This window comes from Balaenoptera ricei, chromosome 13, assembly GCF_028023285.1.
Source record: "Balaenoptera ricei isolate mBalRic1 chromosome 13, mBalRic1.hap2, whole genome shotgun sequence".
Lineage (NCBI taxonomy): Eukaryota > Metazoa > Chordata > Mammalia > Artiodactyla > Balaenopteridae > Balaenoptera > Balaenoptera ricei.
The window spans coordinates 73752889-73761356 of record NC_082651.1 but is presented as its reverse complement, the minus strand read 5'-3'; the positions used below and the strand labels follow the sequence as shown (position 1 = coordinate 73761356).

Below are 8468 nucleotides of genomic sequence, written 5' to 3'. Positions count from 1 at the left end.
ACTCTTCAGACAGCACCCCTACCTACCTACCACCTGCCCCCTTCTCATGAATATTTCCCTCCCCACTAGTATCATTCCAGTAAATTCCCCAGTCAGGGTCTGATCCTTCAACCAGGATTCCTAACTGACACAGAAAGTTTATCTATTACTAAATAAATTAATTTGGCAGCAAAACGCAGCATGGAGAAACTGTTCATTGTTCGGGTAACAAACATATAAATATATAATTTACCACCCTTCAAAAATAAATCACTCCAGAAGGCAGGTATAAAAATAGTCTTCTTGAATGGTTTAAGAAGCAAATTTTGAGACATTACTACTAAGAGAGATTTTCCCATAATTATTATGTTAGAGAAAATATGCCTGGTTTTTCAAATATTTAACCATTTTTTATAAACTAAAATTGTACTACATTTGCCCTTGCCTTCTTCCTAATTTGACTTTAGCAAGTCACAGGTAAAGATCTGTGAAACTAACTAGACTTTTCACAATTTGCTGTGGCATTTAAGTGGTTGTGTTTTTTGGTTCCAGGCCTTCTATTTTGAGAAAGAAGAACACAAATAGACCTCTTTCTGTACTAGCCTCAGACCAGAGGCCAGAAGCATAAAATCACATTATCTCAAAACCTGAGCCGATACAACTAACTGCATGGTACCCAGATTAGCCACTATTTAAATAATTGCATGTTAATAATATTGATGAATGATGCAGTACTACCTAAAGTAAATCTCTAACAGGGTAACAACCCTTGGTCTAATTCTGGTCAATATTTTTTGCAGTGACCTATGCAAAGAGTAGGAAAGTGTGCTTTTCAAATTTAACAAGCACAAAACTGAAAGAGATAACCAATATGTTAGACATACAAGTTAAAATTTTAAATGGTATTGATTTTTTTTAATTGGAGTATAGTTGCTTTATAATATTGTATTAGTTCATACTGTACAGCAAAGTGAATCAGCTATTCATACACATATATCACCTCTTTTTTGGATTTCCTTCTCATTTAGGTCACCACAGAGCACTGAGTAGAGTTCCCTGTGCTACACAGTAGGTTCTCATTAGTTATCCATTTTATACACAGCATCAATAGTGTATATATGTCAATCCCAATCTCCCAGTTCATCCCATCCCTCCTTCCCCCTTGGTATCCATACATTTGTTCTCTACATCTGTCTCTGTTTCTGCTTTGTAAATAAGATCATCTATACCAATTTTTCAGATTCCACATATATGTGTTAATATATGATATTTGTTTTTCTCTTTCTGACTTACTTCAGTCTGTATGACAGTCTCCAGGTCTATCCATGTCTCTACAAATGACCCAATTTCATTCCTTTTTATGACTGAGTAACATCCCATTGTATATATGTACTACATCTTCTTTATCCATTACTCTATTGATGGACATTTAGGTTGCTTCCATGACCTGGTTATTGTTAAAAAAACATGGAACGCTTCAAGAATTTGTGTGTCATCCTTGCACAGGGGTCACGCTAATCTTCTCTGTATTGTTCCAATTTTAGTATATGTGCTGCCGAAGCAAGCACTAAATGGTATTGATTGACACAATATAAAAACATAAAAAGATGACACTTTTAAATGTCTTGCATTCAGTATCAAAATCTTGAATTTAGTAACAAAACTGCAATGGCAATATATGTGGTTTTAAAATGCTCCAGGCAAACCATTTAACTGAGAAAAGTACAAAGGAATAAATTGAGATGTAGAAAATACACAAAGCAATACCCTATTTTTATACAACTACAGATGTGTATATACATATATACACACACACACAAATATATATATGTGTGTGTGTATTTAAACACATAAAATAAGGGCCTAAATTTTTGAATGCTTAGTCTCTAGGGATGAGTGTTTAGGAGGGAGGGGTGAGAAGAAGGGTTTCTCTTATTTTATTTTACATATTCATCTATGGTGTGAAACTTTTACCAAAATAATGTATATTCATGTATTAATTGTATAATAAAAGATGAATTAGCCAAGTATATAAGGTGCAGGTTAAAAACTTTGAATTTCACCTTAGGCTTCAAGATAAAACTTTTACGCCCAAATTACAGAAAGGATTAGTTCCAGGCTTCACTGGTCTAGTCAAACTAGTCAGAAAAAATGTATTTGATCCTCAGAAGAATGTTTACCAAAATAAGGTATACACAGGGGAGGAAAAACATAATGGTTAGGAGCGGAGAATCCATTTCATATATTGGAAGAGACTGAACTGATTAACAAAGAAAAGAACAAGTTAAGGGGCAATTGAAGACTTTGAAAATATTTCAAACTACATCAAAAAAGGGGTCAAAAGTTTTAACTCGAGGGCACAACTAGAATCAGTGGAAGTATAGGAAGGCAGATGTTAGATCACTAACAAAAATTCTAACAATTAGAGCTTCCCCAAAATGCAGCCCTTCATCTCTGGATGGGGCTAGGTGACCATCTGACAAAAATGTTACAAAAAGAACGCTTCTACTTCAGCATAATACTAATTATATTTTGTCTAGATTCATCTAATAAATTTTATCTGGAGTACACTTTCTTCATAAGTTCAAATTATCATGTTCATGTTCTATATTAGTTTTCTAGGTGTCCTATATAAAACTACCACAAACTGAGTGGCTTAAAACAGAAATTGATTGGTCTCACAGTTCTAGAAGCCAGAAGTCTGAAATCAAGGCATCACCAGGACCATCATCCCTCCAAAGGCTCTAGGGAAGAATGATTCCTGTAGTTGCTGTCAATCCTTCATATTCCTTGACTTGTAGATCCATCACTCAGATCTCTGCCTCAGTCTTCACATGGCCTTCTCTCCAGTGTGTCTGTATCTCTGTTTATTCTTCTTATAAGGACCCCAGTCATTGAATTTATCCTAATCCAGTATGACTGCATGTTGATTTAACCAATTACACCTGCAAAGACTTTATTTCCAAATAAGGTTACAATCTGAGGTTCCAGGTAGACATTTGGGGGTTGGGGACACTCTTCAACCCAGTCCATGTTTAAATTATCATGAATTCTGAAACCCTTGACACAATGAGTTTGTTCTATACTTGAAGCCCAAGCCTGTGTCCATAATTCTGAAGGTAAATAGAAGAACCATACAGATTAGAAATGAAAAGGAAAGTGGAACTACTACATATACACAGTACAGAAGAGCCTGAGGTCTGGAGCAAGAATAAATGAATATAAAGGAAACAAAGCACAAAGACAAGGACCTTCTATAAAACTGGTATGATTTTTTTTACCATCTTTATTGGAGTATAATTGCTTTACAATGGTGCACCAGTTTCTGCTTTAAAACCAAGTGAATCGGTTATACGTATACATATATCCCCATATCTCCTCCCTCTTGCGTTTCCCTGCCACCCTCCCTGTCCCACCCCTCTAGGTGGTCACAAAGCACCGAGCTGGTCTCCCTGTGCTATGCGGCTGCTTCCCACTAGCTATCTATTTTACATTTGGTAGTGTATATATGTCCATGCCGCTCTCTCACTTTGTCCCAGGTTACTCTTCCCCCTCCCCGTGTCCTCAAGTCCATTCTCTACATCTGCGTCTTTATTCCTGTCCTGCCCCTAGGTTCTTCAGAACCTTTTTTTTTTTTTATTCTATACATATGTGTTAGTATACGGTATTTGTTTTTCTCTTTCGGACTTACTTCACTCTGTATGACAGCCTCTAGGTCCATCCACCTCACTACAAATAACACAATTTCCTTTCTTTTTATGGCTGAGTAATATTCCACTGTATATATGTGCCACATCTTCTTTATCCATTCATCTGTTGATGGACACGTAGGTTGCTTCCGTGTCTTGGCTACTGTAAATAGAGCTGCAATGAACATTGTGATACATGACTCTTTTTGAGTTCTGGTTTTCTCAGGGTATATGCCTAGTAGTGGGATTGCTGGGTCATATGGTAGTTCTACTTTTAGTTTTTTAAGGAACCTCCATACTGTTCTCCATAGTGGCTGTATCAATTTACATTCCCACCAACAGTGCAAGAGGGTTCCCTTTTCTCCACACCCTCTCCAGCATTTACTGTTTGTAGATTTTTTTGAGGATGGCCATTCTGACTGGTGTCAGGTGATACCTCATTGTAGTTTTGATTTGCATTTCTCTCATGATTAGTGATGTTGAGCATTCTTTCATGTGTTTGTTGGCAATCTGTATATCTTCATCAGAGAAATGTCTATTTAGGCCTTTTGCCCATTTTTGGATTGGGTTGTTTGGTTTTTTTTGATATTGAGCTGCATGAGCTGCTTGTAAATTTTGGAAATTAATCCTTTGTCAGTTGCTTCGTTTGCAAATATTTTCTCCCATTCTGAGGGTTGTCTTTTCGACTTCTTTATGGTTTCCTTTGCTGTGCAAAAGCTTTGAAGTTTCATTAGGTCCCATTTGTTTATTTTAGTTTTTATTTCCATTTCTCTAGGAGGTGGGTCAAAAAGGATCTTGCTGTGATTTATGTCATAGAGTGTCCTTCCTATGTTTTCCTCTAAGAGATTGATGGTGTCTGGCCTTACATTTAGGTCTTTAATCCATTTTGAGTTTATTTTTGTGTATGGTGTTAGGGAGTGTTCTAATTTCATTCTTTTACATGTAGCTGGCCAGTTTTCCCAACACCACTTATTGAAGAGGCTGTCTCTTCTCCATTGTATATTCTTGCCTCCTTTATCAAAAATAAGGTGACCATATGTGCATTTATCTCTGGGCTTCCTATCCTGTTCCACTGATCTATATTTCTGTTTTTGTGCCAGTACCAGACTATCTTGATTACTGTAGCTTTGTAGTATAGCCTTAAGTCAGGGAGCCTGATTCCTCCAGCTCCATTTTTCTTTCTCAAGATTGCTTTGGCTATTCGAGGTCTTTTGTGTTTCCATACAAATTGTGAAATTTTTTGTTCTAGTTCTGTGAAAAATGCCAGTGGTAGTCTGATAGGGATTGCATTGAATCTGTAGATTGCTTTGGGTAGTAGAGTCATTTTCACAATGTTGATTCTTCCAATCCAAGAACATGGTATATCTCTCCATCTGTTTGTATCATCTTTAGTTTCTTTCATCAGTGTCTTATAGTTTTCTGCATACAGGTCTTTTGTCTCCTTAGGCAGATTTATTCCTAGGTATTTCATTCTTTTTGTTGCAATGGTAAATGGGAGTGTTACCTTAATTTCTCTTTCAGAGTTTTCATCATTAGTGTTTAGGAATGCAAGAGATTTCTGTGCATTAATTTTGTTTCCTGCTACTTTACCAAATTCATTGATTAGCTCTAGGAGTTTTCTGGTAGAGTCTTTAGGATTCTCTATGTATAGTATCATGTCATCTGCAAACAGTGACAGCTTTACTTCTTCTTTTCCGATTTGGATTCCTTTTATTTCCTTTTCTTCTCTGACTGCTGTGGCTAAAACTTCCAAAACTATGTTGAATAATAGTGGTGAGAGTGGGCAACCTTGTCTTGTTCCTGATCTTAGTGAAAATGGTTTCAGTTTTTCACCATTGAGGACGATGTTGGCTGTGGGTTTGTCATATACGGCCTTTATTATGTTGAGGTAAGTTCCCTCTATGCCTACTTTCTGGAAGGTTTTTATCATAAATGGGTGTTAAATTTTGCCAAAAGCTTTTTCTGCATCTATTGAGATGATCATATGGTTTTTCTCCTTCAATTTGTTAATATGGTGTATCACATTGATGATTTGCATATATTGAAGAATCCTTGCATTCCTGGGATAAACCCCACTTGATCATGGTATATGATCCTTTAGGATTGGATCTGTTGGATCTGTGCTATTGGATTCTGTTTGCTAGTATTTTGTTGACGATTTTTGCATCTATGTTCATCAGTGATATTCGCCTGTAGTTTTCTTTCTTTGTGACATCTTTGTCTGGTTTTGGTATCAGGGTGATGGTGGTCTCACAGAATGAGTTTGGGAGTGTTACTCCTTCTGCTATATTGGTATGATTTTTTATATTTGTAATTTTTATGTTCTTAGATGTCCTGGTAGCATGTACATGGTACGTGCATGATATATCTCTGCAAATATATATAACAACATTAGTTCACTTTCTTTGTAATCAAAGATAATGCTACTATGAAAGCAACCTATTTGTGTGTATAGATGTGGACTTTGGGCCATCTTTCTATGAACAGCCACTTCCTGGCATCCACTGCAACAGATTATTGAGAGTTGGAATGATTCCCAGGAAAGTATATTGGAATTTGCTTTATTTTCTCATTAAAGTCGGGCAATTGCAGCGTATAGTATAAATTACACCTCAACTTAAATTACATGTTTTCCTTTAGCCAAGGGAGAATTCTTTTCTATTGTAATCTTCATAAGTGTATCTATAAATCCATAAATGAAAGGGGAAACTTTCTTTATATTCCCAAATAAATATCAGTGTGAGATTTTGCAATATGCTAACATTTAATCTTGCCTCATTGAGAAATGACTGTTCCGTGTAAGTGATTTTTCTAGTTAATTGTCAGAAACTCCAGATAGAGTTCTTTATCCATGAAATTTTAACTATATTAATGAGACCACATCATAAATGTATGACATTTGTCTGCATTGGTGAATGGAGCATAATAAATTATATTTAGCTTTTTTCCCTTATGATTTCAATCAAAAGTTACACATTTGTAATGGGCTGAATGGTGGCCCAAAAAATATGTTTATGTATGGCATGGGCTGAATTGTGCCCCCCACATTAACACGTTGAAGCCTTAACTCCCAGTATGTCAGAATGTGACTGTATGTGGAGATAAGGTCTTTAAGGAGGAAATTAAGTTAAAATGAGGCCTTTAGGGTGAGCCAAACTGACTAGGAAATTTGGACACACAAAGAGACACCAGGGGCACATGTGCAGAGAGGAAAGAACACATGAGGACACAATGAGAAGGGGGTAGTCTACAAGCCAAAGAGGGAGCCTTGGGAGACATCAAACCTGCCAACACCTTGATCTCAGGCTGCTAGCCTCCGGGACTGTGAAACAATAAACTTCTATTGTTTAAGTTACCAAATCTGTGGTATTTTGTAATGGCAGCACTAGCAAATCAATACGACGTCCTAATCCCTAAAATCTGTGAATAGTACCTTACATGGCAAAAGAGTGAATATTACTTTATAGGGCAAAAGGTGTGACTAAGTTAAGAATCTTGAATAAAGGAGGTTATCCTGGATTATCTGGGTAAACACCAAATGCCATCACAAGTATTCTTATAAGAGAGAGGCAGATGGCATTTAGAGACACACCGAGAAGGAGGTGATGTGAAATGATGCAGCCACAAGCCAAGGAATGCCAATAGGCACTAGAAGCTGAAAGAGGCAAGGAACAGAATCTCTCCTAGCGGCTCTAGAGGGAGTTCAGCCCTGCCCAACTTCCAGCCTTCCGAACTGTGAGAAAATAAACTGTCCTTTTAAGTCACCAAGTTTGTGTTTAATTGTTATGGCAGTCTCAGAAAACAAATATGATAGCATACTTGGTTTTAATACAGTGATGTTCTCATGACTCTCGGCATATGGAGTTTCTAATTGACTATTCTGTATTTGTGATTGTATTGGAAGCACTTGCTCTTTTTCTGATGGTATCAATATAAACATATTGTTTCCATTGATTCATTCATTTAACATAAAAACATGCACCACAAATTATTTTTGAGAGTCAAAGGCTATTATGAGCTTCCTTATCTCCCACTACCTTCCTTTCCTCAATTCTTTTAATCTATTTTTTCTAAAATTTATTAAATAACAGTCCATATGTTCAAAGTTTAAATTAAATTTGCTTTAAATTAATATTAGACCATTAAGAGCAACTCTATGTGCAAAGCTTATGGCTTCACAAGTATTTTCTTTTTCTGACATGACCTCCTTTAACTTTCAGATAAATACTATGTTGTTTACCATATTTTTGAGGTTTCCAGAACATCTCCACAAGTTTGATCACCAACTATGAACACATTAGTGTAAAATTATCAGATGACTTCCTTAAAAAAATAATTCTTATTTTATGTTTTCCCAAAAGGAAATTTTATCCTGTAAGTGTGCTATTTAGTATCTTTGTTGATTCTTTCAGATCTTGTTTAAGATCTTGAAAATCTAGTACAATCATTTTGATTCATTTAAAGCCAAAGAATGGAGTTTGGATTGCCAACATAAAAGTACATTTATTTTCATGAAAATAAACTTGCTTCAGTATAATTTTAGCTAAACACAGAATTACAATGCTTAACAAAGAAAACCTCATTTGGAAAAACATTATAATAGCTTAAAATTTTACTATGATAAATTAGTAACCAAGTTCATGATATAGTCAATCAACTTCAACCTTATAAGTATTTAATATGTGGCTACTTAATGTCATGCACTCTGCTAGAAGCTAAGTGCTACAGATTCATATATATATGGTTCCATATAATACACAAATTTTTGCATATTATATAAATATAATATATTAAAGAATT

The 8468-nt window shown here is 35.7% G+C and overlaps 1 non-coding gene across 1 annotated transcript; it reads right to left on the bottom strand.

The window, feature by feature from the left end:
* Nucleotides 1-1440: 1440 nt before the first annotated feature.
* LOC132347153 (U6 spliceosomal RNA) lies at nucleotides 1441-1547 on the bottom strand. Its single transcript, XR_009497110.1, has one exon. It is a non-coding gene; the product is annotated as a U6 spliceosomal RNA (small nuclear RNA).
* Between the last annotated feature and the right edge of the window lie 6921 nt (nucleotides 1548-8468).